Here is a 19749-nt window from a genome sequence, read left to right as displayed (position 1 = left end):
TATGTAATGTTCGGTTACACCCGAACTTAGCCTTCCTTACTTGTTTTTTTCTGCTTCCTTCTTTTCTAAATCTGATATATCCTATTTGTTGTTGTCGGTGATGCTCAAGCCAAAACAGTCATGTTTTTATTATTGTTGTAGCGTAAAGGACACTCGCCGAAGGTTTGGAGAGTGCTATCCGGCACTTTCCGGTCACAACCATCATTGAGGTACTAGCCCGACCATCTCGGGAACGATTTAATAAGACAATGTTGAACTTTCTAAGCCATCCTACCCTCCACCCTCTCAATCCACGAGGAACTTGTGGTCGTCAGACCCTCGCGTGCTAAATATGTGCATGATACGTTCGTATTTGTAACAGGATTCTCTCGCGTAGGTGAGGCTGGAACTTGGATTGCGGAAGTTTCGAATCGCGCTTGTCAACCCCCCAAAGTCTTATTTCATAATAATATTAGCGCGTCGCTGTCACTATACCGCTAATAACCCAACTTAAGATAGGAGTCATTTTGGAGCTGTCCTGGCAAATAAGTTCTTTTGGAGCCCCAATTGAGAAGTTTTCCATATTTTTCCGCATACGGAAAATAGCTAATTTCTCTCACCTACATGTGAGGAACAAAAAGAACTGAGCAGATAAACGGCATGCAGTTTCTTAGTCAAAATTAGTTAGTTATTTTTAGTATATTCGCTTTGTTTGTGTATAACATATAATACGATCATCTCAAAAACCTAATTGCTTCCACAGCCATCTTATATAGTTATGGTTATGGACTTACATGTACATATATACATATACCATAATGTTACTATGTATTCTAAAACTATCTTATTAATTACAACCCTGACCTCTAGCCCTTAGAGAAACAACTAACCATTAATTTAATGTTAGAACTTCTTTTTTTAAAAATTCTTAGAAATTTCCACTTACATACATGCATACATATTTTGACGAATATTAGCATCACTAAGATGTTAGTAAATAATCACACAACAACAAAAACAAGAAGCAGCCACCCTTATGTACATGTACACATTAAAGCTAGCAACACTTATGTAGAAGGCGACGAAGAGCTATCTGACACACACAGATGTGGCCATCAACCGAACTAGTTACTCACACATACACACGCATGTGGCTATAAACTACAAATATGCATGTACTCATATAACTAATTACCAAGCAGGAGATACAAGAGTTCTAGAAGGTGAAACGTTTAGACCTTTAGAGAAATATGCGAACGGAGCAACGGAGATTATAAAAACAGCGCAAGCTGAACAATCAGGATCAGTTTGATTTAAACACGCTATCAGTTGCGAAATGAAGTATATTTGTGAAGTATCTATAATTGTGCTACTCCCAAAGTAGTCTAATAAAGACCATTTTGCAATACAGAATATTGGAGTGATTTATTCAACAGTTCAGCGATTCGAACGTTAGCAGAAGATTTCAAATAAGTGTAATTTCCCTAAATTCGTTACAATATGTAATGTATACGCGCTTAAGTTAACCTAATTCCTCCATCATTCTACCCGAAATAAAGTCACTGACCTATTTTCAATGCGAGTCTGCTTTTGTAAATATTGCTGTATGCTATATTTTGGTTGTGGCCACCTTTACGCCTTAAGTGCTGTCACTTTTCAAAACACTTACTCAATTTCTGGCTCCGTTTTTGTGATTTCATTTATTTTCGTTTTTCTGTTTTTTTTTTTTTTGCTTACTTCTCACAATCACACCCACATTCATTGATTTATAACTTACCTTGAATCAATCAATTAAACTTTTTTACCACAATGCACAAACTATTGTACCCTCCCCTCTATATCCGACATCGACCATTGATAACTTTATTCCTTTCGTGCCATTAGAAAATCGCTTTCGCCATGAATATACTACAAACTTTTTTATTGATTTCGTATGAGAGCAATTTTTTGTTCGAATACTTTTAATATGAATGTGCTAGTAATAATGTACCCATCCAAAAATTCCCTGCTCATATAAGGCTGAAACTAGTGATAAAACGATATTTCGCTATTGGTGATTGCATCGCCGTGAATAAAAAATCGCGTTATAGCGATAGCTATTGCTATCCAAATATATCAGTGATTGGCTATTTTCCTTCAGCATGAAATTCTAATACTAAAATAGCGGCGATGCAATCACCGATAGTGAAATATCGTTCATCGCTACTAGCTATCCAAATATATCAGTGATTGGCATTTTGGCAGCATTTCTCCGATAGCGATATTTCTTCACTCGGTGGTGTTCACTTTTAGCTAGTTTGCTCTTTCAGGCGACGTTATTTTGAATTGATATTTTTATAAACGGCGTTTTGATCTGGTTGGCTGCGAAAATTTGGTTGTATTAATTTATTAAAAATCCGTTTTAATACCAAGTGAAAGATGAGAATCAGAATAAATTCATAATGAGTAGTTTCATCTCATTGAGTGTAATACGAGACTGAATATAATGTCGTCAGCCAGTTAATAATATATATCATAATATCTCAGAAAATTTGAATTTCACATTAAATCAGTTTACAATAAAATGTACTTATTTTTTTTTTTTATTCACATTTTGGTTCATATATTCTGTATACTAAATTAAATTAATGTATAAAATTCAATCTACTTCGGTAAACAAAAAACTTAAACATTCATTTTTTATATCCAAGTATACAAATTGCAGATTCGCTTCTTAAAAATAAATTAAAGCGATCGCTATAGCTGTAAAAAATAGCCCCGATTCAAAGATCGCAATAGCTATTTTCACTGATAACTCAAAATCGCTGTATCGCCCATCATATCTTCTGTATAGATTCGCTTGTTAAAAGTGAATTAAAACGACCGCTAGAGCTATAAAAAATAGCCGTAATTCAAAAATCCCCATATCTATTTTCACTGATAGCTAAAATCGCTGTATCGGCCATCACTAGCTGAAACACCCTAAATAGCGTCAGCGGTATGCAACCACAATAGTTTGTTTTGATGTACAGCAAATGTAATTAGTCAAAAGGTTTAACACTCTAGCTATCATCCGGTGGCAAAATCCTGAGCCAGATAAATAATTTTGCATGTAAATACAACAACAACGACTTGAACCAGTTAAATCCAGATAGAAGTCTGGTTCAATTTGTGAGCCAGATAACTTGTTAATTACTACTTTTTAGGTTGGCAACGCGGTCTTTAATATACCTACTTTTTCAAAAATAGATGTCGCTGCTTAGCCTTTCGCCGTATGAGTTAAATCAAAAACAGCGGCGACATCTGCCTATCACATTTCACGTGTGCGAAAATTTCACGACATCTGCTTCTCAAGTCTCTCAATGATCCAGAGCATTCCCGTGAGAATTGAGCGTGAGCCGGAGCTGTAAAGCTCACTGAAAGACGGCATCTGTCTCTCTCTCTCAGAGACAATCTTATGTATAAGGCTGATAAGGCATGTAAAATAATGAGTTATATAAGGGCTTATTATACGGCTTTAAGGTCCTTATGGGAATAAATATAATTGGTGCCATAACATAACGTCTTTTTCGTAACCATACCTTGGACAACCAAATGGTTTTTGGTTTTTCGCCATATCCATAACCTATAAATATTTGATTGGATGAAATTTTTAACATTTTGGATTTTTTATCTTTATTTTTGGATCCCTTTTGACAACAACAACGTGACTTATCATTTATGCAATTTGTTATTAATTTTATTCCACCTCTTCTATTACAAAAATAGTTGGGTTAAGGCACCAATAACCGATGACAAAACGACTTTGGCGTTTTGACTTTGGCAACTTTTCATAGCCTTTAAATAGAGTATGAATAATTGCCTTACTAAAGGGCTTATAACAACATGAATGACGCTAAAAACTCTGCCGTTTTTTTTACTTCTCTCTTATAATCGCTTACACCATCCTTGCTGGGTTGTTTGGCATATTTGTGCACACCTAGCATGAATACAGCAGATTGTTTGACTGGCCATATTAAATATGGCGGCATATTTAAAGGTCTTAGTTTATTATTACTTATATGTAATAAGTGGATAATTAAAAAAATAAGAAACTTTAGTTAAATTAGTCTTTATATACCCAGTTGTTGGTTTGTTCTTTGCCTTTACAAAAATTTTAAGAAAAGTCAAATTAATATCTTGACAGAAAACCAACGGGATTAAATACAGTAATAGTGTTATAATTGATACTACATTTACCTACCCACCGGGTTAGGGGGATTAGAATATACTCGCGGCAGGTATGCCTGTCGTAGGAGGCGACTAAAATACCAAATTGGTTCGAGGAGTTGTGTAGCGCAACCCTTTCAAGGGGTTGCCAGCGCAATATATAACTTCTCCAACCCAATTTTCAACCCCACCTACCCGTGGCGAATCCTGTTTTATTAACAGCCGAGGCTCTGTCACCCCGAAATCCTGATGCATCTAGGGGGTGGAAGGGTGGTATGGTCTAGAAGGTTGGATGTGGTCATACCAAATCGCTCCCGAGATAGTCGGGCTAGTACCTTTATGGTGCTCGTTACCGGAACGTACCGGATATGCATCCGGCAAAGGACCATCAACAACGATAATACTCCCCAAGGCCTTCGGGGAGTGTTCTTATATCGCAACAACAACATACTAAATTTACGCCACATTCACTAAGTACGGATGGTATCTCTTTAAGTGCGAGAACCCAGCTTTGTCGCATGTAAGTACTACTATGGTCCTTTCCAGCCAGCTGATTTCCCCGAGCTTTTGGGAGGACTACCGTGGTAACGGCATCCAAGCTACGTAACTTATTTATAAGGAAGGGATCTGCTGTTGCAAAACTTAACTTTTCCCTGCCTATTATCAAGTATAGTAGTCCTTCCGAAGGCTGAAGTGTCTACAGACTTATGCATTTTCTGTTGTGTTAATACATCTGGAAACATTTCGATTTATGAATCAGTTTATGAACCGTCCGCTCTTCTTATTAGGCGGTCTTTGTAGCGCTCATTGCACAGAATTTAGCTAAGTATTGTGAGCTCACGTGGTGATTTCGCTTCATCATACTAAATGGGATGGATTTCGTATAGGAGATAGTGCGAGAATGGTCCAATGTCTCTTCTACCTCGGCTGGTGGCTTCAGTGTTAGAGCAGCGTGAAATTTCTATGGGTATCTAAACTAAGAAGTAAACAGCATCGAATTTCCTACCAGTGCAAAGCTTATTTCCACTGAAAAAGTGAGATTAATTACTTCCTCCTAGCTCGTTAACCTTGCCGAATACGAAAATAGACTCAAGCGCCTAGAATTAGGGATTCAGTGTAAAAGAATCAGCTGGTTATGGCACGTAATCTCATACCAAGGAAGCCATAGTTATCATTTCATCTTAGTTGTAACACTGTCCCGACTCTCATTTCACGCCATCAGGTAGAATCATAAAGAGAAATTGTGTATCAAAAAAGGTGTATTATTTGCAAAGATATAATAATTATAATAAATATTTATAAAAGTCAAATCGAAATTATAAATTTGCAATACCAACAAAAACCCCAGCGGGTTAGGGGGCTTAGAGTATATCCGCGGCAGGTGTACTTGTCGTAAAAGGCCACTAAAATATCCAAATGATACAAGGGGTTATGTAGGGCAGATTGCCAGCGCAATTTATAGCTTCTCCAACAAAAATGTCAACCTCACTTACTCATGGCGAATCCTGTTTCTTAAGGAGGCTATAGAATAAGGGGATGGATGGCCTAGAAGGTTCAATGTGGTCGTATTAAATCGTTAAAGTAACACAATAATTATCAAACAATTTATATTATAAAAGTCCCAGTATAACAATTAGAGTTGACACTCGGTTTGTTTAATTCTTTAAATTTTTGTCATTGCGAAGCTGAATATGTACAATTCTACATGAAGGCGTCATTATCAGGGTTTCGTTATGGGGTCGTGATTTTTGCGAAATTTTTTACCGGCTCAACGGTCATTGACCAAAGTTTTTACCACAAAAAGTTAAGAAGTATTAGTACAAAATTGGTATCATAATAGAGATCATCAGTGCTTCGATATGGGTTCGTGATTTTTTTCTGCAACTTGTAAAGATAAAAATAAAATAAATGTGAGATGCGATAACCTCCGAAGAGATCTAAGGCCAAGCTTCTCTTCCAATTTGTATCGTGCTCCTCCTTACAAATGGGCCGGACGGGACCTACATGTTTCATGCCGACTCCGGACGGTATCTGCAAGGCATATGGGTTTTCACTGAGAGCTTTTCATGGCAGAAATACACCCGGAGCGCTTGCCAAACACTGCCGAGGGGCGACCCCGCTTAGACAAATTTTCTTTTAATTGAAAATCCTTATTTCTAAAATTTTGATGTTGCTTTGTCCGGGGTTTGAACCCAGGGCATACGGTGAGGTAGGCGGAGCGCGCTACCATCATACCACGGTGGCCACCTTGTAAAGATACATTGCTAAAATTTAGCTCGGAAGTAGATCAAAAATAAATATTAAATAGTTTCCAAAATTGTTGTTGTAACGCCTACTTGTGTCATGCATACCTTTTTAAAAGGCTTAGTATCGACTTTGTTAGCAATTTCTTGAGAACGGTTAAAGATATAGTAATGAAGTTTGATTTCCGTCTTCGATATTGAAATAAGAACACCTTTGGATAAAAATAACAAAATTCTGTTGATAACAACACCCAGCTTCATATTGTAACGAATTTACTGCAAATCCTCTTATTTGCTCTTTTGCTAAGTTCGTATCACTAAACTGTTGAATAAATAACTCCAATATTGAATAATGGAAAAATGGCCTTTATTAAAGTACTTCACAATAACACTTATACTTTGCAACTAGCTCGCTTAATAACCAAACTGATAGCTTAAATGAAAGTGACTTTCAAAATAATACTGCTATTGCTCGCTAGATAGCGTCTTAATCGAAACTGCCCATAGCGCCTCTACCGCTGATGCTTTTATACTCTGTGATTTCTCGTGGCATCTTCTAGGCGCTTCCAGAATTTTACTTAGATAGTTATAAATTTCTCAGCTACAACTACAGATGTATAATTTCTCATTTGAGTAATACTTGCAAAAATTATTGCCCTCTCTTGTGACAACTCAGATAAGATATATGCATGTGTTTGTGCATTGCCGCTCCGCTGCTCGTATACGTACATATGTGTATAGACGCAATTATTGATTCGTTTATGTAGATACGTAATGATTGAATAATTGATGTGAATTCACGTCACTGCTTAGCATCGGCATAGAGATGGCAGCACCCCTTAGTTTTGCTAATATTCGTAACAATATATAACCTTAAATAAAGAATCTGCAAACCTAATTTCGCAATTTTACCTTAAACGGTTCTGAAGATAACGCTAGCGAAAGCAGATGAAAATCAGTTTTAATAAGTAGGCGCTTCCACGGCCATTTTTCAAAAACTGTATGTAATAGCACAATTAGGCATCGGAATAAATGAATTTATAGGAAATAGTTGATATATAAAAGGTGGTTGTGGTTATATACCGAATACGCCTATTTTTAGTATAAACCTTTCTCGTGTTCAGAAGTAGTAGTTTGTCAAATGTCATTACAAAGCATTCATTTAAATGCAGTTTATTGCAAAAATACATGCAAGGATGAGTCTTCGGATGGATAGGCGGACGGATGAGCGAATGGTTGGATGTACATTGTTAACCTTTACTTTCTTCCGGTCGATGCTACCTATTATTTCGGTTGACTTAAATCGGTGGAGGCGATAAAAAATTGGTTTAGGATATCGCGAAGACGGAAAATACCAAACTACCAAACAAATGAAGTTGCCGATCTCCTACCCAGCCAGCATTTTTTGAAAATTTTGATCAAAAAATATTCAAATATCATACCCTAAGATGATTAAAAACGTTCAAATTTAAAATCATTTTCTTTTTTCGAATATTAGCGTATCGTCGGGAGAAAAATGTACCATAAATGTGATTATTCTTGAATAATCATTTATGATTCATATTTCGAAACGCTTTTTATTCATATTTTTTTTATCATTGTAAAATTGAGCTTTAATTGTTTTAGAGTAATATTTAACTGCTTTTCACAGCCATTTTCTGATCATATTCGTGAATATATTTCAATCGTTTTGGTTTAGATTTTTGACTCATTTTTGAATGCGATTATGATGCATTTATTCTTCATATCTCATTCAAAATAAGATACTACATAATAATCTTATTTCATCAGGGGAATAAAGCATGCGGAAGTGAGATATTTGAACCACAGGTCACTCGCAAACAAACTTGACCGATATTCACCTGCGACTACAACATCCAACATCAGCTATGATCGTCAATATCTTAAAATACGATACGGTACGGGATGTTGAAGACATATCCAGGTACATATGTATGTCAAGAGAGTTTCACTTACCTGGTCAAATAGCTCACAACTTTTGTATTGTCCAACTATTATGTATTATCTGGGAAGCCGAAGGTGGAGAAATGGTTGGAGAAATCTTCGGGTATGAGCAGCATTTGCATTAAATTGTCTTAATAATAAAAATTTAATATACATATTTTTTCTGAACTTCATGATTGAAAAATGTGTGTATGTGAAAAAAATAAGTTTTTCAATGAAAAGTAAAATTTTAACAAGTATAAAACTCGTTATTCAGTTAACAAATATAGTCAGAAAAGATTCAGAAAGGTGAATTAAAAATGATTATAAATGTTTGATCACCTAAAGTAAACACATTTGATTCAAATATGATTCCAAAATGTGATTGAAAAACTATATTCAGTTTTTGTTCATCGAAAGGTAAGCATATTTGATTATTCTTTTTGTTGACTTTTATGAAATATTAAAATTTAATCATCAAAGGACTTCAAAAATGATTCCAAAACGTGATCGAAAAATGATTTTCAGTTTTTGATCATCAAAGGTATTCATATTTGATTATTTCTTTTGTTCAATTGTATGATAACTCATTATTTAGTCAGAAAGAAGAATCAAATTGTATTTGTATGTAGGGAAATTCAAAATTTAATCATCTAAATGCCGTGTGGGTACATTTTCTTCGGTCGTACAAGTCACAAACTACCCTTCAGATATTTAACGAAGCAATCTCGTAGTCTAGCCTATGGATTTCCGAATTCCCTTTACATCGTACCACAAGTCATATTCAAATTCGAAATCTAATTATTTAAAAAAAAAATTAGGACTTAAAAAGGAAATTCATTATCCATAACTATCATATGAAGACTTTCATAAAAATCCCAAACAATTATTTTTGAAGACTCAAAGAAAGCAAAAATTTATAAATTTAATTTCGGATGACTTAAAAAAGTATTTATTTGGCAAAACTATTATGGATTATTTTTTTCATATTTATGGAACAATTCATTAGAACAATATAGATTATCACAATTAAGGGATGTGGTCAATCCTTTCAACTTGGAGGTGACAGACCGCCATATTTATAGAAATTTCTGTGACTTCATACACACAAATAATTATTATTTTGGGTGTCTGATTATTTGTGTTTAGTTCTGTAAAAAAAAATATTATAATGACAAGCTTATTGAGCTTCTGATTTTTCTAACATATATTAAACAACCACTTAAACATTATAAATAGTAAACGAATGCCCCTTTCCCAAATTGCGTCTGTAATTTACATACATCTTTAAAAAAAACTCGCCCTATTCTTGTGTAACATAAGCCGCATGTGTATGTACATTAGAGTGCCACACGCAAAAGCTGGGGCTACCACTCGAAGTATATAATTTCAAATCAAAAATCAACTATTGTTAGTTTTGGAAAATATGTTTTAAGCTAAACTCTATCCTCGGGGGGCCGGAATTATATTTTAATTCGAAGTCAGTGCGTCATCATGTAACATCTTGACAGTGCAAGTATACTCTCGGCGATATGTACCGTAATTTGTAGTCGAACACATAAGCCCTATGTACTTAGAAATTCCAATATGCCCTCAGATTCTGCAGTTAGGGGCCAAAAACCCAATTTTCATTGGTTGATTCATATATAGGCTTATTACTTTATTTCGTATCACTTCGAATTAAAACATAGTCCAGGCACCCTGTGTGGTTCTAATCGATCACCGATAATGATTCTTTTCATTTTCTATGCAATACTCAAAAGCCTGATTTGAACAGATCGAAATAGGATAGAAGCACTTATGTTACAAGTTGACGGGGTATGCAGATTATCTATGATTCGTATAACAGGTGCCTTTAACACTACCCCAAAGTTAAGCAAAGCGATAAAGAGAGCAGGCGGTAGTAAAAGGGGAAAGCAAGAGGGATTCAGAAAAGGAGTGGAAGTATAGAAGAAGAGTGTGAGATGAAAATAAATTAAATATCTTGTAAGCTCATGTACATAAACCAATGCTCAGGCCGAACAAGCAGTTCTGCAGGATCTGCTAGTTTGATATAAAGAAAAGCAAGCTTCGCAAAGACGAACTAGCATCAAGATATTGGAAGAATTATTAGTTATTATACCTTTCATGAAAATGAAATGGTATATTAATTTCGTCACGAAACCGAAAATTGTAAGTCCTTAAAGGAAGATAGATAGACCCACCATTAAGTATATCGAAATAATCAGGTTGAAGAGCTGAGTTGATTTAGCCATGTCCGCGTGTCCGTCTGTCCGTCTGTCCGTCTGTCTGTTTGTATGCAAACTAGTCCCTCAATTTTTGAGATATCTTGATAAAATTTGGTAAGTGGGTGTATTTGGGTGTCCGATTAGACATTTGTCGGAACCGACCGGATCGGACCACTATAGCATATATCCTCCATACAACCGATTTTTCAGAAAAAGAGGATTTTTGTAATATCTTACCCAATTTAACAGATTGAAGCTTCAAACTTCACCATATACTTTCGTATATTGCACATATTGTTGCCTGAAAAAATTGATGAGATCGGTTGTATATATAGTATATATATGGTGGTATATATAGTATATATATATATTTTCGCAAATTTTAGCCCCATTTTAACAGCTAGAAGCTTCAAATTTCACCGAATACTTACGTATATAGCATATATTGTTGTCTGAAAAAATCATAGAGATCGGTTGTATATATAGTATATATCTCATACAACCGATTGTTCAGATAAGAAACTTTTCGCAATTTCTACCCCATTTTAACAGCTATAAGCTTCAAATTTCACCGATTGCTTACGTATATAGTATGCATTGTTGTGTCAAAAAATCATAGAGATCGGTGATATATATAATATACATATGATGGTATATATAGTATATATATATTTTTTTTGCGATTTCGGCCCCATTTTAACAGCTAGAAGCTTCAAATTTTACCAAATGCTTACGTGTATAGCATATATTGATGTCTGAAAAAATCATTGAGATCGGTGGTATATATAGTATATATCTCATACAACCAATTGTTCAGATAAGAAACTTTGCGCAATTTCTGCCCCGTTTTAACAGCTAGAAGCTTCAAATTTCACAAAATGCTTACGTATATATCATATATTGTTGTCTGAAAAAATCATAGAGATCGGTGGTATATATATTATATACTTCATATAAACTGTCATTTTTGCCCCTTTTTTACGGCTAGAAGCTTCAAAATTCATCAAATTTCATCAAATAGTTACGTTTACGTCATATATTTTTGAAATACGTGATTCGTAGTCATAGTTTTTACATGCAGACCACAAAAAACGTGAAGCTTTGCATCCTCACACAAAGAACCTACCTATTTTCATACCCAGTTGAGCAGAGCTCACAGAGTATATTAAGTTTGATTGGATAACGGTTGGTTGTACATATATAAAGGAATCGAGATAGATATAGACTTCCATATATCAAAATAATCAGGATCGAAAACAAATTTGATTGAGCCATGTCCGTCCGTCCGTCCGTCCGTTAACACGATAACTTGAGTAAATTTTGAGGTATCTTGATGAAATTTGGTATGTAGGTTCCTGAGCACTCATCTCAGATCGCTATTTAAAATGAACGATATCGGACTATAACCACGCCCACTTTTTCGATATCGAAAATTTCGAAAAACCGAAAAGTGCGATAATTCATGACAAAAGACCGATAAAGCAACGAAACTTGGTAGATGAGTTGAACTAATGACGCAAAATAGAAAATTAGTAAAATTTTGGACAATGGGCGTGGCACCGCCCACTTTTAAAAGAAGGTAATTTAAAACTTTTGCAAGCTGTAATTTGGCAGCCTTTGAAGATATCATGATGAAATTTTGCAGGAACATTACTCTTATTACTATATGTACGCTCAATAAAAATTAGCAAAATCGGTGAAGGACCACGCCCACTTTTAAAAAAATTTTTTTTTTTAAGTAAAATTTTAACATAAAATTTAATATCTTTACAGTATATAAGTAAATTATGTCAAGATTCAACTCCAGTAATGATATGGTGCAACAAAATACAAAAATAGAAGAAAATTTAAAAATGGGCGTGGCTAAGCCCTTTTTCATTTAATTTGTTTAGGATACTTTTAACGCGATAAGTCGAACAAAAATTAACCAATCCTTTTGAAATTTGGTAGGGGCATAGATTTTATGGCGTTAACTCTTTTATGTGAAAATGGACGATATCGGTTGATGCCACGTCCAGTTTTTATACACAGTCGTCCGTCTGTCCTTCCGCATGGCCGTTAACACGATAACTTGAGCAAAAATCGATATATCTTTACTAAACTCAGTTCACGTACTTATCTGAACCCACTTTATCTTGGTATGGAAAATGAACGAAATCCGACTATGACCACGCCCACTTTTTCGATATCGAAAATTGCGAAAAATGAAAAAAATGCCATAATTCTATACCAAATACGAAAAAAGGGATGAAACATGGTAAGGTAATTGGATTGTTTTATTGACGCGAAATATAACTTTAGAAAAAACTTTATAAAATGGTTGTGACACCTACCATATTAAGTAGAAGAAAATGAAAAAGTTCTGCAGGGCGAAATAAAAAACCCTTAAAATCTTGGCAGGTATTACATATATAAATAAATTAGCGGTATCCAACAGATGATGTTCTGGGTCACCCCGGTCCACATTTTGGTCGATATCTGGAAAACGCCTTTACATATACAACTGCCACCACTCCCTTTTAAAACTCTCATTAATACCTTTAATTTGATACCCATATCGTACAAACTCATTCCAGAGTCACCCCTGGTCCACCTTTATGGCGATATTTCGAAAAGGCGAACACCTATAGAAAGAAGGCCCACTCCCTTTTAAAAATACTCATTAACACCTTTCATTTGATAACCATATCGTACAAACAAAGTCTAGAGTCACACCTGGTCCAGAAAGGCCCACTCCCTCTTAAAATACTCATTAACTCCTTTCGTTTGATACCCATATTGCACAAACGAATTCTAGAGTCACCCCTGGCTCACCTTTATGGCGATATCTCGAAACGGTGTCCACCTATGGAACTAAGGATTACTCCCTTTTAAAATACTCATTAACACCTTTCATTTGATACCCATATCGTACAAACGCATTCTAGGATCACACCTGGTCCATCTTTATGGCGATATCTCGAAAAGGCGTCCACCTATAGAACTAAGGCCCACTCCCTCTTAAAATACTCATTAACTCCTTTCGTTTGATACCCATATTGCACAAATGAATTCTAGAATCACCCCTGGTCCACCTTTATGGCGATATCTCGAAAAGGGGTCCACCTATAGAATTAAGCCCCACGCCCTTTTAAAATAACCATTAACACCTTTCATTTGATACCCATATCATACAAACAAATTCTAAAGTCACCCCTGGTCCACCTTTATGGCGATATCTCGAAAAGGCGAACACCTATAAAACTAAGGCCCACTCCCTTTTAAAAATACTCATTAACACCTTTCATTTGATACCCATATCGTACAAACAAAGTCTAGAGTCACCCCTGGTCCACCTTTATTGCGATACCTCGAAAATGCGTCCACCTATAGAACTAAGGCCCACTCCCTCTTAAAATACTCATTAACTCCTTTCGTTTGATACCCATATTGCACAAACGAATTCTAGAGTCACCCCTGGCCCATCTTTACGGCGATATCTCGAAACGGCGTCCACCTATAGAACTAAGGCCCACTCCCTTTTAAAATACTCATTAACACCTTTCGTTTGATGCCCATATTGTGCAAACAAATTCCCTGGACCCCTGGTCCACCTTTATGGCCATATCTCGAAACGGCGTCCACCTATGGAACTAAGGATTACTCCCTTTTAAAATGCTCATTAACACCTTTCATTTGATACCCATATCGTACAAACGCATTCTAGAGTCACCCCTGGTCCATATTTACGGCGATATCTCGAAAAGGCGTCCATCTATAGAACTTAGGTCCACGCCCTTTTAAAATACTCATTAATACCTTTCATTTGATACCCATATCGTACAAACGCATTCTAGAGTCAACCCTGATCCACCTTTATGGCTATATCCCTAAATGGCGTCCACCTATAGAACTATGGCCCACTCCCTCATAAAATACTCTTTAATGCCTTTCATTTGATACACATGTCATACAAACAAATTCCAGGGTTTCCCTCGGTTCATTTTCCTACATGGTTATTTTCCCTTATGTTGTCACCATAGCTCTCAACTGAGTATGTAATGTTCGGTTACACCCGAACTTAACCTTCCTTACTTGTTTATTTTATATTTATCTTAAAAATCGCTTAGGTATGTAGATCTGTTCACTATATTTTTCTTATCTTATACATCCGATTTTTCGGAGATTACGAACGGGATAAGATTATTGTTCAGCCCCATTCATGAAAGGTATGAAGTCTTCGGCACAGCCGAAGACAGTGCCGTCCTTACTTGTTATCATTATTTATGTACCAAACATATTTAAAACAAACCATAGAAAGAGTTGGAAATATAAATACAATCACATTACAAATAAGAGAATTTTATAAATAATAGAAAAAAACACTGTAAAACTTTTGTGCAATTCACAAGAGTGTTGTATTCATATAAAATTTAAAGATTTAAATTGTTTCCATGGTTTCCAATAATAATTAAAATTAATCGAATGTTCAAATTATTCGAATGCTCTTATACCCGATTTTCAGAATTTTAATAGTTGAAATTGGATATTCGTCAATAGTCGTGGCAGCCAATATTTCGGATTCTGCCAATGTGGCTGATATTCACAAATACTTCGAAGTCAAAAAGTATTGTTCAGGATAAGCCCAACGGTGGTTTTCTACCATTGTAATGGAGGCAGCCGCCGTGGTGTGGAGGTATCGTGCTCGCCTGGCACTCCGAAGTCTCTCGCCAAAAGCAACAGCAAAAATGGAAAACGTTTTTCTAAGCAAAGTGGACCCTCGGCAGTGGTTTAGCAAACACTTCGAGTATATATCCATTCGGAATCGGTATAAAAGATATAAATCCCGTCCCACCAATTTGTAGGAAACAGTAAAAAGAAGCCCGCTGTAAATTGGAAGGTAAGCTCGGCCTAAATCTCCTCGGAGGTAAACAGCGCCAAATATTTATTACATTTTTTCATTTATTTATTTATAAATATTATTATTTTTATCTGAAATAATAACGAAATTAAGCGAGTCCAGAATTTACTATAAATGTCGTAATTAATGCCGGAAATCTGTGGCAATAAATGGCCTTAACGTAATCCATAAATATGTAATGAAATCCCAAAATAAAGCCGTTACATCCCCGAAATTAATGCGAAATATCCTGAAAGTGATAACGAAACTAACTGCAACTAAAAGCAAGTAAGGAGGGCTAAGTTCGGGTGTAACCGAACATTACATACTCAGTTGAGAGCTATGGAGACAAAAGAAGGGAAAATCACCATGTAGGAAAATAAACCTAGGGTAACCCTGGAATGTGTTTGTATGACATGTGTATCAAATGGAAGGTATTAAAGCTTATTTTAAGGGAGAGTGGGCCATGGTTCTATAGGTGGGCACCATTTAGGGCTATCGCCCTAAAGGTGGACCAGGCCTGACTCTAGAATTTGTTTGTACGATATGGGTATCAAATGAAAGGTGTTAAGTAGTATTTTAAAAGGGCGTGGTCTTAGTTCTATAGGTGGACGCCTTTTCGAGATATCGCCATAAAGGTGGACCAGGGGTGACTCTAGAATTTTTTTGTACGATATGGGTATCAAATGAAAGGTGTTAATGAGTATTTTAAAAGGGCGTGGACAACTTTTCGAGATATCGTTAGAAAGGTGGACCAGAGTTGACCCTAGAATGCGTTTGTACAATATGGGTATCAAAAGAAAGGTGATAACGACTATTTTAAATGGGAGTGGGGATTAGTTCTATAGGTGGACCAGGGGTGACTCTAGAATGTGTTTGTACGATATGGGTATCAAATTAAAAGTATAAAAGGTTTTAAAAGGGAGTGGTGGTAGTTGTATATGTGAAGACGTTTTCGAGATATCGACCAATGTGGACCAGTGTGACCCAGAACATCCTCTGTCGGGTACCGCTAATTTACTTATATATGTAATACCACGAATAGTATTCCTTCCAAGATTCCAAGGGCTTTTGATTTCGACCTGCAGGAATTTTTCATTTTCTTCTGCTTAATATGGTAGGTGTCACACCCATTTTACAAAGTTTTTTTCTAAAGTTATATTTTGCGTCAATAAACCAATCCAATTACCATGTTTCATCCCTTTTTTCGTATTTGGTAATGAATTATCGCACTTTTCGGTTTTTCGAAATTTTCGATATCGAAAAAGTGGGCGTGGTTATAGTCCGATATTGTTTATTTTAAATAAGCGATCTGAGATGAGTTCCCAAGAACCCACATACCAAATTTCATCAACATACCTCAAAATTTACTCAAGTTATCGTGTTAACGGACGGACGAACGGACGGACGGGCGGACATGGCTCAATCAAATTTTTTTCGAAAGTCTATATCTATCTCGATTCCTTTACACCTGTACAACCAACCGTTATTCAATCAAAGTTAATATACTCTGTGAGCTCTGCTCAACTGAGTATAACAAAGGTAGTACTTTGCCAGCTATTAAAGGTTTCTTGCACTCAAATACATATGTATTCCTAAAAATTGTTTTCAAAATAAATGCAATGTGCTATATAAATGGTATTCCAAAGTTCCCTTTAAGTATTTTGCCCACGATTTACTGGGGATTGAACAAAGCTCCTGTGGTTGCCCGTAACTTGTTTTTATGTTTTAGATTATTAGGTTCCTATTACATATGGATGGCTTATGAGGATAATTCAGTATTCCACTTTCAATATTGAAGTCCCTTTCAAACAGAGAATCGATACTTTAAGCAGGATGGATTGAACTTTCGATGGCATTCCATAACGGTGATACTCTGTTTGTCCGCGTGTTTGAAAACACTAATACAACAGCAACAGAAATAGCGTGCTCGAGCTTCAAAGATATTTTGATCGTACTAATATGCCTTCCCTAGTGGCCGACGTGGTGTGATGTTACAGTGCTCCGCCATCCACACCGAAGAGCCTGGGTTCACGCCCCGGACAAAGCAACATCAAAATTTTAGAAACACATTTTTTTAATCAGAAGAAAATTTTTCTAAGCGGATCGCTCCTCGGCAGTGTTTGGCAAACACTCCGAGTGTATTTCTGCAATGAAAAGCTCTCAGTGAAAACTCATCTGCCTTGCAGAAGCCGTCCGGAGTCGGCATAAAACAAGTATGTCCTGTCCCCACAATTTGTAGATAAAATCAAGAGGAGCACAACGCAAATTAGAAGAGAAGCTCGGCCTAAAATCTCTTCGGAGGTTATCGCGCCTTACATTTATTTATTTTTTTATTTTAATATGCCTTCCCATACTAAAGTCATATTCCAACGGTTGATGCAAAGTGCAGTGTAGTTGCAATATGGTATCGATGTCAGTGTGGTTTGGGTCAGCGTATGTGTGCTGTCAAATTATAAAACTAGCTTACAGAAAAGAACATAATGCCGGACGCAGGACCGTAGAGAAAATACTAATGGAAAAACGAAAAACAAAAATATAACAGCATATATTCGGAGTTTCATACAACATTTTGGAAAAATCGGTGTTCAAAGCTCTCATATGAGCCGATTGTCACTCGTCATATCTCGGCCGATTGCGAGAGTATTTTTCCTATTAGAAGGCCCAGGCACTTTGCAAAAGTATGGATTTCTTCTTTATTTTTGTAGCTATGGACATTCACGATGATCACAAAAAGATTCCAAATATTTGAGATAATGTTGATTTTCACCGATGTATATTGGAACGATTTTCCGTCATCCCTTGTCAAATTTGGTTTCGAGACAAACCGGTATCGGCGTTGTGCCATCATCGATTTCGTTATCTCTCTTTTTCGAGAACGAAAATTGACACTGATTATGACACAACGCCGAAACCGGTTTGTCTCGAAACCAAATTGACAAGGGATGACGCAAAATCTTTCCAATATACATCATTTATCCACCCTGTCGGAAAAACAAAATAAGTTGTTTTTCACCGTTTTTTAAATTCTTACAAAAACATTGATTTTTCATGAAATTTTTTTATATGTTCAGTTTTGAGTTTCTCACAGGAATCGAAAAGTTCGGAAAACTTTCCTTCGGGTCATCAATTTTGAAAGAAAGGTTAGGTTAGGTTAGGTTGAACTGGCTGGTCCATGAGGACCTCACATGGACTGAATGAGTCCGTAGTGTTACCAGAAGTTTCTTTTAACGACCAAACTTAAAACACCTATCAAAAAGCAGGACCTACGTTATAAAATAACTCCCACCTCTTGGCAAATACTAGAAGCTTCCTAGGACTAAAGCCACTTGCTGCTTCTAGATCTGACAGCTGTATCATCACTCCAAATAGCTGGAGTCTTAGCCTGGCAAACGCAGGGCACGATTACAGAACGTGCTCGATCGTTTCCTCCTCCAACCCGCACTTCCTACATCTGCTATCACTGACCAAACCTAATTTAAAGGCATGTGAAGGCAGAAGGCAGTGGGTAGTCAGAATACCCGTCATGAGTCTACAGTCCTTTCGTTTTAATGATAAAAGCAACTTTGTTAGTCTGACGTTATAATACATACACATAATCTTCGACACTTTACAGCCCCCCCCCCCCCTTTAACCCAGGCCTTTATTTATTTATTTTTTATTTATTTATTTATTACAGCTTAATTAAGCCTAGCTGATATCTATTTACAATTTATATATATCTATATATAATAATCTTAACCAGACTAACATATAATTCTAACCTAGTTATATCTATGAACTACCGTATGTTGCTGAACTGTGGCAGACCTCCGAATCATACCAACACTATTTTGATGCCAGTTATCTCTGGTATGAAGGCCGTTTACGAATAACCACGAAGGCGACATCCGAACAGCGATGCACTGATATGATCGAGTGATGCATTGCAGTATGTGCTTCGGCGACTTTTACGCATGTTCGTAACGCGAAGGCAACATCCGAACGGCGATGCACTGATATGATCGAGTGATGCGTTGCAGTATGTACTTCGGCGACTTTTATTGTATGTGCACTAAAGCTTGGAAGGGAAATTGTTGGAAGGCGCTTCATATCAGAATAGTTTTATTGATTCTATGGAAGCCTGCCTATACAGTACTAAATTGGTAGCGTTTTACAATAAATATACAATTCCCCGAACCTACCCCCCCCCCCCCCCACCCCCGTTTAGTCGATTCTGTGCACCTCTCGCCTTCGCTTAATCTCGCCCAGTCTAATTTGGACGTATGCAGAGCAAGCTTCAAGGGAT

This window comes from Eurosta solidaginis, chromosome 1, assembly GCF_040869045.1.
Source record: "Eurosta solidaginis isolate ZX-2024a chromosome 1, ASM4086904v1, whole genome shotgun sequence".
NCBI classification, from domain to species: Eukaryota; Metazoa; Arthropoda; class Insecta; order Diptera; family Tephritidae; genus Eurosta; species Eurosta solidaginis.
The sequence above is the reverse complement of the archived record's forward strand: the minus strand, read 5'-3'. Positions refer to the sequence as shown.